This window comes from Mesoplodon densirostris, chromosome 10, assembly GCF_025265405.1.
Source record: "Mesoplodon densirostris isolate mMesDen1 chromosome 10, mMesDen1 primary haplotype, whole genome shotgun sequence".
Taxonomy (NCBI): domain Eukaryota; kingdom Metazoa; phylum Chordata; class Mammalia; order Artiodactyla; family Ziphiidae; genus Mesoplodon; species Mesoplodon densirostris.
The window spans coordinates 69,477,721-69,500,344 of record NC_082670.1 but is presented as its reverse complement, the minus strand read 5'-3'; the positions used below and the strand labels follow the sequence as shown (position 1 = coordinate 69,500,344).

Genomic DNA, 22,624 nt, shown 5'->3' with positions numbered 1-22,624 from the left:
TTTCTATTTCATTTATTTCTGACCTGATCTTTATGATTTCTTTCCTTCTACTAACTTCGGGTTTTGTTGGTTCTTCTTTCTCAAGTTCCTTTAGGTGTAAGGTTAGATTATTTATTTGAGATTTTTCTTGTTTCTTGAGGTAGGATTGTATTGCTATAAGCTTCCCTCTTAGAACTGCTTTTGCTGCATCCCATCGATTTTAGATCGTTGTGTTTTCTTTGTCATTTGTCTCTAGGTATTTTTTGATTTCCTCTTTGATTTCCTCAGTGATCTCTTGGTTATTTAGTAACGTATTGTTTAGCCTCCATGTGTGTGTGCTTTTTACGTTTTTTTCCCTGTAACTGACTTCTAATCTTACACCGTTGTGGGCAGAAAAGATGCTTGATATGATTTCAATTTTCTTAAATTTGCTGAGGCTTGATATGTGACCCAAGATGTGATCTATCCTGGAGAATGTTCTGTGTGCACTTGAGAAGAAAGTGTAATCTGTTGTTTTTGGATGGAATGTCCTATAAATATCAATTAAATCTATCTGATCTATTGTGTCATTTAAAGCTTGTGTTCCCTTATTAATTTTCTGTTTGGATGATCTGTCCATTGGTGTAAGTGAGGTGTTGAAAGTACCCCACCATTATTGTGATACTGACGATTTCCTCTTTTATAGCTGTTAGCAGTTGCCTTATGTATTGAAGTGCTCCTATGTTTGGTGCATATATGTTTATAATTGTTATATTTTCTTCTTGGGTTGATCCCTAGATCATTATGTAGTGCCCTTCCTTGTCTCTTGTAACATTCTTTATTTTAAAGTCTATTTTATCTGATATGAGTATTGCTACTCTAGCTTCCTTTTGATTTCCATTTTCATGGAATATCTTTTTCCATCCCCTCACTTTCAGTCTGTATGTGTCCCCAGGTCTGAAGTGGGTGTCTTGTAGACAGCATATATATGGGTCTTGTTTTTGTATCCATTCAGTGAGCCTGTGTCTTTTGGTTGGAGCATTTAATCCATTTACGTTTAAGGTAATTATTGATATGTATGTTCCTATTACCATTTTCTTAATTGTTTTGGGTTTGTTTTTGTAGGTCCTTTTCTTCTCTTGTGTTTCCTACTTGGAGAAGTTCCTTTAGCATTTGTTGTAGAGCCTGTTTGGTGGTGCTGAATTCTCTTAGCTTTGTTTGTCTGGAAAGCTTTTGATTTCTCCATCGAATTTGAATGAGATCCTTGCCGGGTAGAGTAATGTTGGTTGTAATTTCTTCCCTTTCATCACTTTAAGTATATCAAGCCACTCCCTTCTGGCTTGTAGAGTTTCTGCTGAGAAATCAGCTGTTAACATTATGGGAGTTCCCTTGTATATTATTTGTGGTTTTTCCCTTGCTGCTTTCAATAATTTTTTTTGTCTTCATTTTTTGCCAATTTGATTACTATGTGTCTTGGCGTGTTTCTCCTGGGGTTTATCCTGTATGGGACTCTCTGTGCTTTCTGGACTTGGGTGGCTATTTTCTTTCCCATATTAAGGATGTTTTTGACTATAATCTCTTCAGATATTTTCTTGGGTCCTTTCTCTCTCTCTTCTCCTTCTGGGACCCCTATAACGTGAACGTTGTTGCATTTAATGTTGTCCCAGAGGTCTCTTAGGTGTCTTCATTTCTTTTCATTCTTTTTTCTTCTGTTCCGCAGCAGTGAATTCCACCATTCTGTCTTCCAGGTCACTTATTTGTTCTTCTGCCTCAGTTATTCTGCTATTGATTCCTTTTAGTGTATTTTTTTTTTTTTTTGTGGTATGCGGGCCTCTCACTGTTGTGGCCTCCCCCGTTGCGGAGCACAGGCTCCGGAAGCGCAGGCTCAGCGGCCATGGCTCACGGGCCCAGCCACTCCGCGGCATGCGGGATCTTCCCAGACCGGGGCACGAACCCGTGTCCCCTGCATCGGCAGGCGGACTCCCAACCACTGCGCCACCAGGGAAGCCCCCTTTTAGTGTATTTTTCATTTCATTTATTGTATTGTCCATCTCTGTTTGTTCTTTATTTCTTCTAGGTCTTTGTTAAACATTTCTTGCATCTTCTCGATCTTTGTCTTCATTCTTTTTCCTGGACCATCTTCACTATCATTATTCTGAATTCTTTTTCTGGAAGACTGCCTATCTCCATTTCATTTAGTTTTTTTTTTCTGGGGTTTTATCTTGTTCCTTCATTTGGTACCTAGCCCTCTGCCTTTTCATCTTGTCTCTCGTTCTGTGAATATGGTTTTTTGTTCCACAGTCTGTAGGATTGTAGTTCTTCTTGCTTCTGCTGTCTGCCTTCTGGTGGATGAAGGTATCTAAGAGCCTTGAGCAAGTCTCCTGATGGGAGGGACTGGTGGTATGTAGAGCTAGTTGTAGCTCTGGTTGGCAGAGCTCAGTAAAACTTTAATCCACTTGTCTGCTAATGGGTGTGGCTGGGTTCCCTTCCTGTTGATTGTTTGGCCTGAGGCGGCCCAACACTGGAGCCTACCTGGGCTCTTTGGTGGAGCTAATGGTGGACTCCGTGAGAGCTCACACCAAGGAGTACTTCCCAGAACTTCTGCTGGCAGTGTCCTTGTCCTCACGGTGAGACACAGCCACCCCCTGCCTCTGCAGGAGACCCTCCAACACTAGCAGGTAGGTCTGGTTCAGTCTCCTATGGGGTCATTGCTCCTTCCCCTGGGACCTGATGCACACACTACTTTGTTTGTGTCCTCCAAGAGTGGTATCTCTGTTTCCCCCAGTCCTGTTGAAGTCCTGCAATCAAATCCTGCTAGCCTTCAAAGTCAGATTCTCTAGGAATTTCTCCTCCTGTTGCCGGACCCCCAGGTTGAGAAGCCTGACGTGGGGCTCAGAACCTTCAGTCCAGTGGGTGGACTTCTATCGTATAAGTGTTCTTCAGTTTGAGCGTCACCTACCGAGCAGTTATGGGATTTGATTTTATTGTGATTGCGCCCCTCCTACTGCCTCATTGTGGTTTCTCCTTTATCTTTGGATGTGGGGTATCTTTTTTGGTGAGTTCCAGTGTCCTCCTTTAGATGATTGTTCAGGAGTTAGTTGTGATTTCCTATAGCTTTTTAATATAGTTTGAAATTGGGACGCATGGTGCCTATAGCTTTGTTGTTCTTTCTCAAGATTGCTTTGGCTATTGGGGATCTTTTTGTGGTTCCAGATGAATTATAGGATTATTTTTCTTATTTCTGTGAAAAATGCCAATGGAATTTTGATAGAGGTTGCATTGAATCTGTAGATTGCTTTGGGTAGTATGGACATTTTAACAGTATTAATTCTTCCAGTCTATGAACTTGGGATATTTTTCCATTTATCTGTGTCTTCCTCAGTTCCTTTCATCAGTGTCTGTTTTTTTTAACTTACTAATTCATTTTTAAAAGTTTTATTTTTTATTTTTGGCTGTGTTGGATCTTCATTGCTGCATGCGGGCTTTCTCTAGTTGCGGTGAGCAGAGGGTACTCTTCGTTGAGATGCGCGGGCATCTCATTGCGGTGGCTTTTCTTGTGCAGCACGGGCTCCAGGTGTGTGGGCTTCAGTAGTTGCAGCATGCAGGCTCAGTAGTTGTGGCACACGGGCTCCAGGGTGTGCGGGCTTCAGTAGTTGTGGCCCAGGGGCCTAGTTGCTGCACTACATGTGGGATCTTCCCGGACCAGGACTCAAACCCATGTCCCCTTCATTGGCAGGCGGATTTTTAACCACTGTGCCACCAGGGAAGCCCCCAACTGTATTTTGAATGTGACTATATATATACTTACCTTTAGCAGTGTGTTTTATATTTCTATGTTTCTATGTTATTAGTTAGTGTACATTCATTACAGCTTGAAGAACTTTTAGCATTTCTTGTAAGGCAGGTCTAGTGATGATGAATGCTCTATACATTTGTTTGTCTGGAGAAGTTTTCTCTCTCCTTTATTTCTGAAGGACAGCTTTGCCGGGTAAAGTATTCTTGGTTGGAAGGTTTTTTTTTAATTGAAGTATAGTCAACTTACAATGTGGTGTTAGTTTCAGGTGTACAACAAAGGGATTTGTATACACACACACACTGTGCCTATACAGTAGGTCTTTGTTATTTATCTATTTTATATATAGTAATGTGTATCTGTTAATCCCAAACTCCTAATTTATCCTTCCCTCCATCTCCCACTTCCCCTTTAGTAAACCCTTGTTTGTTTTCTATGTCTGAGTTTTTTTTGTTTTTGTTTTTTAACTTTTCATTTCATATTGGAGTATAGTTGATTAACAATGTTGTGTTAGTTTCAGGTGTACAGCAGAGGGATTCAGTTATACATATACATGTATCTATTTTTTCAGAAATTCTTTTCCCATTTAGGTTGTTACATAATATTGATCAGAGTTCTCTGTGCTGTACAGTAGGTCCTTGTTCATTATCCATTTAAAATATAGCAGTGGGGCTTCCCTGGTGGCGCAGTGGTTGAGAGTCCGCCTGCCGATGCAGGGGACACGGGTTCGTGTCCCGGTCTGGGAGGATCCCACATGCCGCGGAGCGGCTGGGCCTGTGAGCCATGGCCGCTGAGCCTGCGCGTCCGGAGCCTGTGCTCCGCAACGGAGGGGCCGCAACAGTGAGAGGCCTGCGTACCACAAAAAAAGACATAAAATAAAATATAGCAGTGTACATGTCAGTTCCAAACTCCTTAACTATCCCTCCCCCCCACCCATCCCCCCTGGTAACCATAAGTTCCTTCTCTAAGTCTGAGTCTGTTTCTGTTTTTTTAAAAATAATTTTTATTTATTTATTTTAAATTTATTTTTGGCTGCATTGGGTCTTCGGGCTGTGCGTGGGCTTTCTTTTAGTTGCGGCAAGTGGGGGCTACTCTTCATTTTGGTGCGCAGACTTCTCATTGTGGTGGCTTCGCTTGTTGCAGAGCTCAGTCTCTAGGCATGCAAGCTTCAGTAGTTTTGGCGCATGGGCTCAGTAGTTGTGGCTCACGGGCTCTAGAGCACAGGCTCAGTAGTTGTGGTGCACGGGCTTAGTTGCTCTGTGGCATGTGGGATACTCCCGGACCAGGGCTCAAACCCGTGTCCCCTGCATTGGCAGGTGGATTCATAACCACTGTGCCACCAGGGAAGCCCTAGTTTCTGTTTTATAAATAAGTTCATTTGTATAATTTTTTAAAGATTCTGCATGTAAGTGATGTCATATGATATTTCTGTTTCTCTGTCTGACTTCAGTCAGTATGGCAAGCTCTAGGTCCATTGATGTTGCTGTAAATGGCATTATTTTATTTTTTACTGGCTGAGTAATATTCCATTGTATATATATACCCCGTTTTCTTTATCCATTCTTCTGTTGATGGACATTTAGGTTGATTCCACGTCTTGGCTATTGTAAAAGGTGCTGCAGTGAACACTGAGGTGCATGTATCCTTTCGGACCATAGTTTTCTCTCGATACATGCCCAGGAGTGGGATTGCAGGATCATATGGAAGCTCTGTTTTTAGTTTCTTTATTTTAATATTTATTTATTTATTTGGCTGTGCCGGGTCTTCTTTGTGCCTTGAGGGATCTTTTAGTTGCAGCATGTGGGCTCTTAGTTGTGGCACGTGGGATCTAGTTCCCCGACCAGGGATCATACCCAGGCCTCCTGCATTGGGAGCATGGAGTCTTAAACCGCTGGACCAACAGGAAGTCCCTGTTTTTAGTTTCTTAAGGAACCTCCATACTGTTTTCCATAGTGGCTGCACCAATTTACATTCCCACCCACAGTGTAGGAGGGTTCCCTTTTCTACACACCCTCTCCAGCATTTATTGTTTGTGGATTTTTGGATGATAGCCATTCTGACTGGTGTGATGTGATAGCTCATTATAGTTTTGATTTGCATTTCTCTAATAATTAGTGATACTGAACATCTTTTCATGTGACTCCTGGCCATCTGTATGTCTTCTTTGGAGAAATGTCTCTTTAGGTCTTCTGCCCATTTTTTGATTCGGTTGTTTGTTTTGATGATATTAAGCCGCATGAGCCGTTTGTAAATTTTGGAGACTTATCCCTTGTTGGTCACATATTTGCAAGTATTTTCTCCTATTCTGAGGGTTGTCTTTTCATTTTGTTTATGGTTTTCTTTGCTGCACAAAAGCTTTGAGTTTAATTAGGTCCCATTTGTTTATTTATTATTATTATTATTTTTGCACGGTACGCAGGCCTCTCACTGCTGTGGCCCCTCCCACTGCGGAGCACAGGTTCCAGACGCGCAGGCTCAGCGACCCTGGCTCATGGGCCCAGCCACTCTGCGGCATGTGGGATCTTCCCAGACTGGGGCACAAACCCGTGTCCCCTGCATTGGCAGGCAGACTCTCAACCACTGCGCCACCAGGGAAGCCCCCATTTGTTTATTTTTGTTTTTATTTCCATTACTCTGGGAGATGGATTGAAAAAGATATTGCTTTAATTTATGTCAGGGAGTGTTCTGCCTATGTTTGCCTCTAGGAGCTTAATAGTGTCCCGTCTTACATTCAGGTTTTTAATCCATTTTGAGTTTATTTTTGTGCATGGTGTTAGGGAATGTTCTAATTTCATACTTTTACATGGAACTGTCCAGTTTTCCCAGCACCACTTATCGAAGAGACTGCTTTTCATCCATTGTATAGTCTTGCCTCCTTTGTCATAGATTAATTAACCATAGGTACATGGATTTATTTCTGGGCTTTTATCCTGTTCCCTTGATCTATATTTCTGTTTTTTGTGCAAGTACCATACTGTTTTGATGACTGTAGCTTTGTAGTACAGTTTGAAGTCCAGGGGCCTGATTCCTCCACCTCTGTTTTTCTTTCTCAAGATTGCTTTGGCTATTTGGGGTCTTTGGTGTCTCTGCACAAATTTTAAGATTTTTTGTTCTAGTTCTGTGAAAATTGCCATTGGTAATTTGATAGGGATTGCATTGAATCTGTAGATTGCCTTGGGTAGTATAGTCATTTTGACAGTATTGATTTTTCCAATCCAAGAACATGGTATATTTTTCCATCGGTTTCATTTTTGATTTCTTTCATCAGTGTCTTACAGTTTTCAGAGTACAGGTCTTTTGTCTCCTTAGGTAGCTTTATTCCTAGGTACAGTATTTTATTCTTTTTGATGCAGTGGTAAATGGGATTGTTTCTTGAATTTCTCTTTCTGATCTTTCGTTGTTAGTGTACAGAAATTCAACAGATTTCTGTATATTAATTTTGTAACCTGCGAATTTATCAAATTCAGTGATGAGTTCTAGTAGTTTTCTGGTATTGTCTTTAGGATTTTCTATGTATAGTATCATTTCATCTGCAAACAGTGACAGTTTAACTTTTCTAATGTGGATTCCTTTTATTTCTTTTTCTTCTCTGATTGCTGCAGCTAGGACTTCCAAAACCATGTTGAATAAAAGTGGCGAGTGGGCATCCTTGTCTTGTTCCTAATCTTAGAGGAGATGCTTTCAGCATTTCCCCATTGAGTATGATATTAGCTGTAGGTTTGTCATATATGGCCTTTATTATGTAGAGGTATGTTCCCTCTATGCCCATTTTCTGGAGATTTTTTTTTTATCATAAATTGGTGTTGAATTTTGTCAAAAGCTTTTTCTGCATGTTTTGAGATGATCATATGGTTTTTATTCTTCAATTTGTTGATGTGGTATATCACACTGATTGATATGTGGATATTGAAAAATCCTTGCATCCCTGGGATAAATCCCACTTGATCATGGTGTGTGATCCTTTTAATGGATTGTTGGATTCAGATTCCTAGTGTTTTGTTGAGGATTTTTGCGTCTGTGTTCATCAGTGATACTGGCCTGTAATTTTCTTTTTTGTGTGTGGTATCTTTGTCTGGTTTTGTTATCAGGGTGATGGTGACATCATAGAATGAGTTTGGGAGATTTCCTTCCTCTGAAGTTCTTTGGAACAGTAGCAGAAGGGTAGGTGTTAGCTCTTCTCTAAATGTTTGATAGAATTCGCCTGTGAAGCCATCTGGTCCTGTACTTTTGTTTGTTGGAAGTTTTTTAATCATAGTTTCAATTTCAGTACTTGTGATTGGTCTGTTCATATTTTCTGTTTCTTCCTGGTTCAGTCTTGGGAGATTGTATGTTTCTAAGAATTTGTTCATTTCTTCCAGTTTGTTCATTTTATTGGTATACAGTTGCTTGTAGTAGTCTCTTATGATCCTTTGTATTTCTTTTTTTTTTTTTTTTTTTTTTTGCGGTATGCGGGCCTCTCACTGCTGTGGCCTCTCCCGCTGCGGAGCACAGGCTCCGGACGCACAGGCCCAGCGGCCATGGCCCTCGGGCCCAGCTGCTCCGCGGCATGTGGGATCCTCCCAGACCGGGGCACAAACCCATGTCCCCTGCATTGGCAGGCGGACTCCCAACCACTGCGCCACCAGGGAAGCCCAATCCTTTGTATTTCTGTGGTGTCAGTTGTAACTCCATTTTCATTTCTAGTTTTATTGAATTGAGTCCTTTTCCTTTTTTTCTTGATGAGTCTGGCTAAGGTTTATCAATTTTGTTTATCTTTTCAAAGAACCAGCTTTTAGTTTCATTGATCTTTGCTATTGTTTTCTTCATCTTTATATCATTTATTTCTTTTTATTTTATTAAGTTTTATTGGAGTATAGTTGCGTTACTCTATATCATTTATTTCTGCTCTGTTCTTTATGATTTGTTTCCTTCTACTAACTATAGGTTTTGTTTGTTCTTTCTGTAGTTGCTTTAGGTATAAGGTTAGGTTGTTTATTTGAGAATTTTTTGGTTTCCTGAGGTAAGATTGTATTGCTGTAAACTTCCATCTTATAACTGCTTTTGCTGCATCCCATAGGTTTTGGATTGTTGTGCTTTCGTTTTCATTTGTCTCTAGGTATTTTTTGATTTCCTCTTTGATTTTTTCAGTGATCCATTGGTTGTTTAGTAGCATATTGTTTAGCCTCCATGTGTTTGCACATGTTTGTGTTTTTTACAGTTTTTTTCTTGTATTTTATTTCTAATCTCATAGCATTTGGGTCAGAAAAGATGCTTGATATGATTTCAGTTTTCTTAAATTTACTGAGACTTGCTTTGTGGTCCTGTTTTTGTTTTGTAAATAAGTTCATTCGTATTATTTTTTAGTTTTCACATTTAAGTGATATCATGTAATACCTGTCATTCTGTCTGACTTACTTCACTTAGTGTGATAATCTCTAGGTCCATCCACGTTGCTGCAAACATGGCCATATCTCATTCTTTTTTTAATGGCTGAGAAATATTCCATTGTGTATATATATATATACACCACATTCTCTTTATCCATTCATCTTTTGATGGACACTTAGGTTGTTTCCATGTCTTGTGTATTGTACATAGTGCCGCTAAGAACATTGGGGTGCATGTATCTTTTCAAATTAGAGGTTTCCTCTTTTCTGGATATAGGATGGCAGCTTTTTCTTGCAGCACTTTGAATAAATCATTCCACTCTCCCCTGGCCTATAAGGTGTTTGCTGAGAAATCCACTGATAGCCTTACAGGAATTCCCTTGTATGTGAGGAATTTTTTTCTCTTGTTGATTTAAAAATTTTTTGTCTTTGGTTTTAGATGATTTCATTATAGTGTCTCTTGGAGGAGATCTTTTGGGGGACCTGTAAGCTTTTTTTCTTTAAATAAATTTTTAAAATAAATTTGGATGTCCAAATCTCTTCCCATATTGGGAAGATCTCAGCTGTTATTTCTTTAAATAAGCTTTCTGCCCCTTTCTCCCTCTCTCCTTTGGGGACTCCAGCAGTACTTATGTTGTTTCTCTTGATGATACCTCATGGTACATGAAGGCTTTCTTCACTCTTTCATTATTTTCTCTTTGTTCACCTTGAACTGGATAATTTCAAATGATCTGTCGTTGACATCATGGATTTTTTTCTTCTGCGTGATCAAGTCTGCTGTTAATACTTTCTAATGCATTTTCATTTCATCCATTTTATTTTTTTCAGCTCTAGGATTTGTTTGGTTCTTTTTAATGATTTCTGTGTCTGTTAATTTTTTTATTTTGTTCATGTATTGTTTTTCTGACTTCACTGAATTGCCTTTGTGTGTTTTCTTGCAGCTCACTGAGGCCTTCTTTAAAACAACTATTTTGAATTTTTTATTGTGCAGATTGCAGATCTCCATTTTTTGGGGGTCAGTAACTGGAAAATTACTGTGTTCCTTTGGTGGTGCTATGTTTCATTGAGTTTTCACGTTCCTTGAAGTCTTGTGTTGCTGTCTTCGCATCTAAAGCAGTCATCTTTTCCAGTCTTTACTGACTGGCTTCAGGAGAGATACACCTTTTGTCGGCCCTGCTAGGGATTCCAAGGCTTTCTCAGTAAATGAAAATTGCATTAGCAGATATTCCAATTGCTTTTTAAATGGTTATCAAGTTTTAGAATTAACCTGTAGAAAACACACGGAAGATTTTATTTGATTTTGTTTTTTGGGTTGACTTAAACAACAACATTTATTTTCTCACAATTGTGGAGGCCAGAAGTCTGAGAGCAAGGTGTCCACTGGGTTCATTTCTCCTAAGACCTCTGTCCTTTGTGGAAATTTTTATAAGAGTTGAAAAAGTGAATATGAAAAACCTTGACAATGTATGAAGACATAATCATTAAAATAACTAAAATCAGAAATACATTCCAGTAGTCTTTGATAGAAATGCGTGTATACCACTTTTATAAATGAAAAGTAATGACTGTTGCAGCTCATAAAGAGGAACTTTGGGGTGACACTTTTATTTCTTGATTGAGTGGTATTTAGATTAAATGGCTATGTTTACTTTCATGGAGCTGCTTGCTGTTAACTTGTATACTTTTCTGTAATATGCGAAACTTTAAAAGTTTATTTAAAGTTAAAAACTCAGTACTCTTCACTTAAACTGTCTCTGCACGTAAGCATATCACATGAAGACCAACAACCACTATTAACATTTTCTCCCATTCTTTTGTGCATTTTTTGCCTATAATCTTTATTTAATATTTTTTTGTTTTGTGAAAGTACATGCTCTGTACTTTCACAGAGCACAGTGGATTGATGATATGATTGACAGAAAGATGCTAAGAACCATAGTATGGGAACTTTCTTTAATGGCAAAGAATCCAGAAATTTATTAAGGTTTTTACATTAAAAATATAAGGGTTCTGATTCTGGTCAACATGTAGTAAGCACACTCTACCCTTTCTCTCTGACTAAATACAATTAAAATCCTAGGGCAGGGCCTCCCTGGTGGCGCAGTGGTTGGGAGTCCGCCTGCCGATGCGGGGGATACGGGTTCGTGCCCCGGTCTGGGAGGATCCCATATGCCGCGGAGCGGCTGGGCCCGTGGGCCGTGGCTGCTGGGCCTGCGCGTCCGGAGCCTGTGCTCCGCGACGGGAGAGGCCGCAGCGGTGAGAGGCCCGCATACCGCAAAAAAAAAAAAAAAATCCTAGGGCAGACTACATGGACCAGCTGTCTGAGTACCGTGAAAGATAAATGGTAGCAGATGGAATGGGAAATGAAATTGTTTTTGTTTTTTCTCTCCATAGAATACCTTCCAGCCTGGACTCAAAGGTAACCCAAAACCTGGAACTGGGCACTAGGTGCAGACAGAAAGAAGTCTGAGGGAAGCCCTGTCTTTATAGTCTGAGGAGTGAGAAAGGGGATTCTTAAAGAGGTTGGAAGGAAGGGATGGAGCAAGAGAATTTTTTGTGTTTTGTTTGCTTTTTTTTTTTTTTTTTTCCATTTTGTCCTGCTCTTGTCCCCCATGAAATTCTGTGGTGGTGAAGGCAGCAATGACATTGGCAGCCAGGTGGGAGCAGAATCTTTTTATTTATAGGGATTATGGTCCTAAGAGCATGGAGATATTTGCTGATTTTGTCCTCTCAATTCTCACCACTTTACCCGGGAAGCAATCACAGTTGTGGGAGGTGCTCAGCAGAGCGGGAAAACAAAAGCCCTTCCCTTCTAGCAAGAAGACCCAGAAAAGATCCTCTAGGAGCTGGAATGTCTTGGGAGGATTGTAGAGAGGAAGGAACTCAACAAAGTGAACCCATAATATTGTGTATGAACTCCTGGGTTCTTTTCCAAAATAGCATATGTGCATCTGACTCTAAACAGCATGCCGAAGGCTACACTACATCTGACTCTAAACAGCATGCCGAAGGCTACACTACTGCCCAAGTCCTATGTTGGCCGTTGCACAATATGCATGAGACAAATCAAAATGGTACTGCAAGGGCTTTGAAAACCAAACTGACATTGGAACCACAGCCCAGGGAAATTGGATAGGAATTTGTGGATTGGACTTAATCAGGTAGATTGCTGCTAAAACAAAAATCCAACATTTTCTGTTGGATTTAAACAAGGTTCAGAGTAACATAGTGTAGTATCTAAACATTCAAAATTACTCCACATATAAAGAATCAGGAAAATCTCACCATCTCTTAAGAAGAAAAGATAGTCAACAGATGGCAACCATGACATGACATAGATGTTGGAATCATCAAAGAGTTTAAAGTGTAATTATTAATTAAAACTTTGCTCTAATAATTGAGGTTAAACCTCCTTGAAGCAAATGGAAAGTTATACATTTAAATTTAAAATTGGAAGTTTTGGGACTTCCCTGGTGGTGCAGTGGATAAGACTTTGTGCTCCCAAAGTAAGGGGTCCAAGTTTGCTCCCTGGTCAGGGAACTAGATCTCATATGCATGCCGCAACTAAGAGTTTGCCTGCCACAACTAAGGAGCTTGCCTGCCGCAGCTAAGGAGCCTGCCTGCTGCAACTAAGGAGCCTATGTGCTGCAACTAAGGAGCCCACATGCCACAGCTAAGGAGCTGGAGAGCTGCAACTAAGGAGCCTTGGAGCTGCAACTGAGCCTGTGAGCCACAACTAAGGAGCCCCTGCCGCAACTAAGACCTGGTGCAACCAAATAAATAAATGTATATTTTTATAAAACATAAAAAAATAAAATTGGAAGTTTTATAACTAAAACTAAATTTAAAATTCATTGAGTGGTGTCAGTGACAGAATAGGGATATATTAAGCCAGTTAACTTGAAGGTAGAATAAAAACTATCTAGTCTGACCAACAGGGATTTAAAATAAACTGAAGAAAGATGAGGAGAGCTTCAGGGACCCATGGGACAATAACAGAAAGTTTATCTTTCATGTTATTGAAGTCCCAAAAGGAGTGGAAATGGAGTGGTGCAGAAAAAGTGTTTGTGGAAATTATAGAAAGAAAGAAAGAAATATGTTTCTATTTGCAGTTGACATGATAGTCTGCTTAGAAAATCCCAAGGAATGTACAAAAAAGACTGTGGAACTAATTAGTGAGTTCAGCACAATTGTAGGATACAAGATCAACATATTAAAATCAGTTATATTTCTTTGTACTAGCAATTAACATGGGGAAACTGAAATTGAAAACACAACCACTCAAAAAACTATTAGGCGTAAATCTAACAAAACATGTACAGCGCTTATATGCTGAAAACTATACAATAATGATTAAAGAGGGAATTCCCTGGTGGTTCAGTGGTTAGGAGTCCATGCTTCCATTGCAGGGGGTGTGGGTTCGATACCTGGTCAGGAAACTAAGATTCCCACAAGCCATGGCTTGGCCAAAACAAAAAGAAAAATGGTTAAAGAAATCAAAGATCTAAATAAATGGAGAAAGATATCATGTTCATAGATTGGAACACTAAACATAGTAGTGATGTCAGTTCTCCAATTGATACATATGTTTACTGTAATTCCTATCAAAATTCTAGCAAGATTTTTTTTTTCTTTGCGTTACGCGGGCCTCTCACTGTTGTGGCCCCTCCCGTTGTGGAGCACAGGCTCTGGACGCACAGGCCCAGTGGACATGGCTCACGGGCCCAGCCGCTCCACAGCATGTGGGATCCTCCCGGACCGGGACACGAATCCGCGTCCCCTGCATTGGCAGGCAGACGCTCAACCACTGCGCCACCAGGGAAGCCCTAGCAAGATTTTTGTAGACATAGACTAGATTACTCTAAAATGTATATGGAAAGCAAATAAACTAGAATGGGTAAAACAATTTTGAAGAAGAATAAAATGGAAGGAATCATTTTATTCATTTCAAGACTTTATAGCTATTGTAATCAAGACTGTAGAGTATTGGTGGAGGGCTAGATGTGTAGATCACTGAAACATTATAGAAAACCCAGAAATAGACTCAAAGTACAGCCAACTGGTTTTTTTATTTGGTTGCACTAGGTCTTTGTTGCAGCACATGGGCTCCTTAGTTGCAGCTTGCCAGCTCCTTAGTTGCAGCATGTGAGCTCCTTAGTTGTGACATGCAAACTCTTAGTTGTGGCATGCATGTGGGATCTAGTTCCCTGACCAGGGCTAGAACCCAGGCCCTCTACATTGGGAGCATGGAGTCTTATCCACTGTGCCACCAAGGAAGTCCCCAGACACCTGCTCTTTGACTGAATGTTTGTGTCCCCCCCACCCCAAGTTCGTATGTTGAAATCTTAACCCTTGGTGTGATTGTATTAGGGAGTTGGGGCCTTTGGGGGGTAATTAAATCGTGAGGGTGGAGTCCTCATGAATGGGATTACTGCCCTTATAAAAGAAACCCCAGAGAACTCTCACTTCCTTTTCTGCCATGTGAGGACACAATGAGAAGATGGCCAATTATGAACCAGGAAGTGGGCCCTCACCAGAAAGTGAATCTGCCAGTGCCTTGATCTTGGACTTCCTAGCCTTTAGAACAGTGAAAAGTAAATATTTGTTGTTTAAGCCATCCAGTGTATGCTATTTTTATTATAGCAGCACAAAGGACTAAGACAGGTGCCAAAGCAATTCATTGGAGGAAAGGTAGTCTTCTCAACAATTGGTGCTAGAACAATTGGTTATCCATAGGGAAAAACAAAATGCAAAAATCCTAGATCTAATCTCACATTTTACAGAAAAAGTTACTCAAATGTATCATAGGTTTAAATGTAAAACTATGAAAAATTTTAGGAGAAAACCTCAGAGAAAAAATTCAGAATTCTTTTACATGACACCTAAAGCATGATCCATTCATTCCACCTAAAGGAAAAAAAAAGATAAATTAGACTTCATCAAAATTAAAAACTTCGGCTCTATCACAGAGTCTGTGAAAAGAACTTAAAAAAGAGCTTATAGATTTGAAGAAAATATTTATGAACAACATATCTGGTAGAGACTTACATCCAGAATATATAAGGAAATCTCAACAACTCCTAAATACCAAGGGGATCAAAGAAGAAAGTACAAGAGAAGTTAGAAAATACTTTGAGGTGAAAGAAAACAGAAATCACAAATACAGAAACTATGGGATGCAGCTAAAGTAGTGTTTGGAGGGAAATTTACAGCTGTAAATGCCTGTATTAAGAAAGAAGAAAGAGTGGAGACAGCAGAAGCTAGAAGAACTACAGTCCTGCAGCCTGCAGAATGAAAACTACATTTACAGAATGATAGACAAAATGAAAAGGCAGAGGACTATGTACAGATAAAGGAACAAGATAAAACCCCAGAAAAAGAACTAAATGAAGTGGAGAAAGGCAATCTTCCAGAAAAAGAATTCAGAATAATGATAGTGAAAATGATCCAGGTCCTTGAAAAAAGAATGGAGGCAAAGATGGAGAAGATACAAGAAATGTTTAACAAAGACCTAGAAGAATTAAAAAACAGAGGTGAACAATACAATAACTGAAATGAAAAATGCACTAGAAGGAATAAATAACAGAGTAACTGAGGCAGAAGGACGGATAAGTGACCTGGAAGACAGAATGGTGGAATTCACTGCTATGGAACAGAACAAACAAAAAAGAATGAAAAGAAATGAAGACAGCCTAAGAGACCTCTGGGACATTAAATGCACCAACACTCATGTTCTAGAGGTCACAGAAGGAGAAGAGAGAGAGAAAGGACCCAAGAAAACATTTGAAGAGATTATAGTCAAAAACTTCCTTAACACGGGAAAGGAAATAGCCATCCAGGTCCAGGATGCACAGAGAGTCCCAGGCAGGATAAGCCCAAGGAGAAACACGCCGAGACACATAGTAATCAAAATGACAAAAATTAAAGACAAAGAAAAATTATTAAAAGGAACAAGGGGAAAATGACAAATAACATACAGGGAACTCCCATAAGGTTAACAGCGGATTTCTCAGCAGAACTCTACAAGCCAAAAGGGAGTGGCATGATATATTTAAAGAGATGAAAGAGAAGCACCTACAATGAAGATTACTCTATGTGGCAAGGATCTCATTCAGATTCGACGGAGAAATCAAAAGCTTTACAGAGAAGCAAAAGCTAAGAGAATTCAGCACCACCAAACCAGCTCTACAACAAATGCTAAAGGAACTTCTGTAAGTGGGAAACACAAGAGAAGAAAAGGACCTACAAAAAACAAACCCAAAACAATTAAGAAAACTCATAAGAACTCACATATCGATAATTACCTTAAATGTGAATGGATTAAATGCTCCAACCAAAAGCCACAGGCTCACTGAATGATACAAAAACAAGACCCATATATATGCTGTGTACAAGAGACCCACTTCAGACCTAGGGACACATACAGACTGAAACTGAGGGAATGGTAAAAGATATTCTATGCCAATGGAAATCAAAAGAAAGCTGGAGTAGCGATACTCATATCAGATAAAATAGACTTTATGTTTTAATAAATTTATTTATTATTTTAGTTTTGGCTGTTTTGGCTCTTCATTGCTGTACACGGGCTTTGTCTAGTTGCGGTGAGCGGGCACTACTCTTCGTTGCGATGCAAGGGCTTCTCACTGCGGTGGCTTCTCTTGTTTCAGAGCACTGGCTCTAGGTGCGTGGGCTTCAGTAGTTGTGGCTCACAACTCTAGAACACAGTCTCAGTAGTTGTGGTGCACAGGCTTAGTTGCTCCGCGGCATGTGGGATCTTCCCGGACCAGGGCTCGAACTTGTGTCCCCTGCGTTGGCAGGCAGATTCTTAACCACTGTGCCACCAGGAAAGCCCAAAATAGACTTTAAAATAAAGACTGTTACAAGAGAGAAGGAAGGACACTACATAATGATCAAAGGATCAATCCAAGAAGAAGATACAAGAATTATAAATATATATGCGCCCAACATAGGAGCACCTCAGTACATAAGGCAAATGCTAAGAGCTATAAAAGAGGAAATCGACAGTAACACAATGATAGTGGGGACTTTAACACCTCACTTAACACCAATGGACAGATCATCCAGACAGAAAATTAATAAGGAAACACCAGCTTTAAGTGAGACAGTAGACCAGATAGATTTAATTGATATTTATAGGACATTCCATCCAAAAACAACTGATTACACTTTCTTCTCAAGTGCACGTGGAACATTCTCCAGGGTAGGTCACAACTTGGGTCACAAATCAAGCCTTGGTAAATTTAAGAAAATTGAAATCATATTAAGCATCTTTTCCAACCACAATGCTATGAGATTAGAAATCAATTACAGGGAAAAAATGTAAAAAACACAAACACATGGAAGCTAAACAATACATTGCTAAATAACCAAGAGATCACTGAAGAAATCAAAGAGGAAATCAAAAAATACCTAGAGACAAATGACAATGAAAACACGACGATCCAAAATCTATGGGATGCAGCAAAAGCAGTTCTAAGAGGAAGTTTATAGCAATACAGTCCTACTTCAAGAAACAAGAAAAATCTCAAATAAACAATCTAACCTTACACCTAAAGGAACTTGAGAAAGAAGAACAAACAAAACCCAAAGTTAGTAGAAGGAAAGAAATCATAAAGATCAGAGCAGAAATAAATGAAGTAGAAACAAAGAAAACAATAGCAAAGATCAATAAAACTAAAAGCTGGTTGTTTGAGAAGATAAACAAAATTGATAAACCTTTAGCCAGACTCATCAAGAAAAAGAGGGAGAGGACTCAAATCAATAAAATTGGAAGTGAAAAAGGAGAAGTTATAGTGGACACCTCAGAAATACAGAGCATCCTAAGAGACTACTACAAGCAACTCTATGCCAATAAAATGGACAACCTGGAAGAAATGGACAAATTCTTAGAAAGGTATAGCCTTCCAAGACTGAACCAGGAAGAAATAGAAAATATGAATAGACCAATCACAAGTAATGAAATTGAAACTGTGATTAAAAGTCTTCCAACAAACAAAAGTCCAGGACCAGATGGCTTCACAGGTGAATTCTATCAAACGTTTAGAGAAGAGCTAACACCCACCCTTCTCAAACTCTTCCAGAAAATTTCAGAGGAAGGAACACTCCCAAACTCATTGTATGAGGCCACCATCACCCTGATACCGAAAGCAAAGAAAGATACTACAAAAAAAGAAAATTACAGGCCAATATCACTGATGAATATAGATGCGAAAATCCTCAATGAAATACTAGCAAACAGAATCCAGCAACACATTAAAAGGATCATACACCATGATCAAGTGGGATTTATCCTACGGGTGCAGGGATTCTTCAGTATATGCAAATTAATCAATGTGATACACCATATTAAAAAACTGAAGAATAAAAACCATATGATCATCTCAATAGATGCAGAGATAGCTTTTGACAAGATTCAACACCCATTTATGATAAAAACTCTCCAGAAAGTGGGCATAGAGGGAACCTACGTCAAGATAATAAAGGCCATATTTGACAAACCCACAGCAAACATCGTTGTCAGTGGTGAAAAACTGAAAGCATTTCCTCTAAGATCAGGAACAAGACAAGGATGTCCACTCTCGCCACTCTTATTCAACATAGTTTTGGAAGTCTTAGCCACAGTAATCAGAGAAGAAAAAGAAATAAAAGGAATCCAAATTGGAAAAGAAGTAAAACTGTCACTGTTTTCAGATGCCATGATACTATACATAGATAATCCTAAAGATGCCACCAGAAAACTCTAGAGCTAATCAATGAATTTGGTAAAGGTGCAGGATAAAAAATTAATGCACAAAAATCTTTTGCATTCCTATAACAACGGAAGATCAGAAAGAGAAATTAAGGAAACAATCTCATTCACCATTACAACAAAAAGAATAAAATACCTAGGAATAAATCTACCTAAGGAGGTAAAAGACCTGTACTCAGGAAACTAAAAGTCACTGATGAAAGAAATCAAAGATGACAGATACAGATGGAGAGAGATATACATACCATGTTCTTGGATTGGAAGAATCAATATTGTGAAAATGACTGTACTACTCAAAGCAATCTACAGATTCAATGCAATCCCCATCAAATTACCAATGGCATTTTTTACAAAACTAGAAGAAAAAATCTTAAAATTTGTATGTAGACATAAAAGATCCAGAACAGCCAAAGCAATCTTGAGGGAAAAAAACAGAGCTGGAGAAATGAGACTCCCTGTCTTCAGACTATACTACAAAACTACAATAATCAACACAATATGGTACTGGCACAAAAACAGAAATATAGATCAATGGAACAGGATAGAAAACCCAAAGATAAACCCATGCACTGGTGGTCAACTAATCTATGACAAAGGAGGCAAGGATATACAATGGAGAAAAGACAATCTCTTCAATAAGTGGTGCTGGGAAAACTGGACAGGTGCATGTAAAAGAATGAAATTAGAACACTCCCTAACACCATGTACAAAAATAAACTCAAAATGGATTAAAGACCTAAATGAAAGACCAGACACTATAAAACTATTAGAGGAACACATAGGAAGAACACTCTGACATAAATCACAGCAAGATCTTTTTTGATCCATCTCCTAGAGTAATGGAAATAAAAACAAAAATAAACAAATGGGAACTAATGAAACTTAAAAGCTTTTGCACAGCAAAGGAAACTACAAACAAGACGAAAAGACAGCTCTCAGAGTGGGAGAAAATATTTGCAAATGAATCAACAGACAAAGGATTAATCTCCAGAATATATAAACAGCTCATGCAGCTGAGTATTAAAAAAAACAAACAATCCAATCCAAAAATGGGCAGAAGACCTAAATAGGCATTTCTCCAAAGAAGACACACAGATGGCCAAGAGGCACATGAAAAGCTGCTCAACGTCACTAATTATTAGAGAAATGCAAATCAAAAGTATGATGAGATATCACCTCACACCAGTTAGAATGGGCATCATCAGAAAATCTACAAACAACAAATGCTGGAGAGGGTGCGGAGAAAAGGGAACCCTCTTGCACTGTTGCTGGGAATGTAAATTGATACAGCTACTATGGAGAACAGTATGGAGGTTCCTTAAAAAACTAAAAATAGAATTACCATATGACCCAGCAATCCCACTACTGGGTATATACCCAGAGAAAACCATGATTCTAGAAGACACATGCACTCCAATGTTCACTGCAGCACTATTTACAGTAGTCAGGACATGGAAGCAACCTAAATGCCCATCGACAGACGAATGGATAAAGAAGATGTGGTACGTATATACAATGGAATATTACCCAGCCATAAAAAGGAACGAAATTGGGTCATTTGTAGAGACATGGAAGTAAGAAAGAGAAAAACAAATATTGCATATTCACGCATATATGTGGAATCTAGAAAAATGGTACAGATGAACCATTTTGCAAGGCAGAAATAAAGACACAGATTAGAGAAAAAACATATGGACACCAAGGGGGAAAGCAGGGGGTGGTGGTCGTGGTGGTGGGATGAATTGGGAGATTAGGATTGACATATATACACTAATATGTATAAAACAGATAAACTAATAAGAATCTGCTGTATAAAAAATAAATAAGAAAGAAGAGCTCAAATCAGTAACTTTTAAGAAACTAGAGCAAGAAGAAAAAGAAGAGCAAAATAAACCCAAAGCAAACAGAAGGAAGAAAATAATAAAGGCTAGAGTGGAAACAAATGAATAGAGACTAGGAAAATAATAGAGTAAATAAAAGCAAGAGTTTGCTCTTTTAAAAGATCAACAACTGAGAAAAAAAAGAGGAGACTCAAACAGCTAGAATCATTAATGAAAGTGGGGACGTTAACACCAAACTTTTAGAAGTGAAAATGATTTATAATACTTTGAACAGCAGATATTATGCCAATAAATTAGATAGCCTAGGTAAAAATGGGCAAATTCCTAGAAACACACAAACTAACAAAATTTACTCAAGAAGAAATAGAAAATCTGAATAGATGTAACAAGTAAAGAGGTTAATAGTTTATAAACTTCCCACACAGAAAAAAAAAAGCCCAAGGACTTCCCTGGTGGCACAGTAGTTAAGAATCCACCTGCCAATGCAGGGGACATGGGTTCGAGCCCTGGTCTGGGAAGATCCCACATGCTGCGGAGCAACTAAGCCCATGTGCCACAACTACTGAGCCTGTGCTCTAGAGCCTGCAAGCCACAACTACAGAGCTCGCATGCCACAGCTACTGAGCCTGCATGCCTAGAGCCCGTGCTCTGCAGCAAGAGAAGCCACCACAGTGAGAAGCATGCACACCACAACGAAGAGTAGCCCCCCGCTCTCTGCAACTAGAGAAAGCCGGCACGCAGCAACAAAGACCCAATGCAGCCAGAAATAAATAAATAAAATAAATTAATTAAACAAAAAAAAGCCCAAGATCAGATGGCTTCACTAGTAAGTTCTACCAGATGTTTAAAGAAGTTTTATCATGAACTGTTATATAAAAGTACAAGGGAGCACTTTCCAAGTTTTTCTACAAGGCCAGCATTACCCTAATGCCAAAGCCAGACAAAGACATAAAAAAAGAAAGCTACACACCAGTATCCCTTATGAATATAGACGCAGAAGTTCTCAATATTATTAAACAGAGTCTAGCAAAATTTAAAGGGATTATACCCAGGAATGCAAAGTTGGTTCAATACGAGAAAAAAAATCAATCAGTGTAATACACCTTATTAGTAGGATAAATAAAAAACCACATGATCATCTCAAAAGACACAAAGCATAATACACTATCATGATTAAAAAAACAAAACACTCAACAAACTATGAATAGATGGGGACTCCCTCAACTTGATAAAGGGCTTATATGAAAAACTCCCATGTAATACCATACTTAAGGTGAAAGACTGAATGCTCCTTTCCTAAGATCAGGAATAAGATGCATTCTCACCACTGCAATTCAACGTTGTAACAGAAGTTCTAGCCACAACAATTTTACAAGAAAAACAAAAGGCATCCAGATTGAAAAAGAAGTTAAACTATCTCTACTTGCAAATTACATGATCTCATATATATAACGTCTTAAGGAATACACACACAGACACATGCACACATGCACAGGTTCAGTGTCACTAGCCATTAGGGAAATGCAAATTAAGATCCAATAAGATACTAATACATTCTTATTAGTACAGCTAAAATAAAGAGTAGTGACAATACCAAATGCTGGTGAGGATGATAAGAAATGAAGTCTCATGCTGCTGGTGAAAATGTAAAATGGTATGGGCACTCTGGAAAATATTTTGGCAGTTTCTTAGGATAAATTTTGCTTTGGAAAAGCTTTGTGTTCAAATGAATACAGTGGAGTAAAGATGAATAATTCCCCTCTTGCTCGGTTCAGGTAGGTGGGCTGTGTAATGAAGTAGAATTTGGATTTTTTTTTTTATTTTGTTTTCCTGGTGCTGTGAAAATTAGCAATTAGTATAACTAATAAGGATTAATGGAAACTGAAAACGACTAAGG

At 38.9% G+C, this 22,624-nt stretch overlaps 1 protein-coding gene across 4 annotated transcripts in view; it reads left to right on the top strand.

Annotated features, from left to right (window-relative positions):
* SCAP (SREBF chaperone) overlaps positions 1 to 22,624 on the top strand; it is an 87,190-nt gene that overhangs the window by 22,436 nt on the left and 42,130 nt on the right. The gene's annotated exons all lie outside the window — the stretch shown is intronic.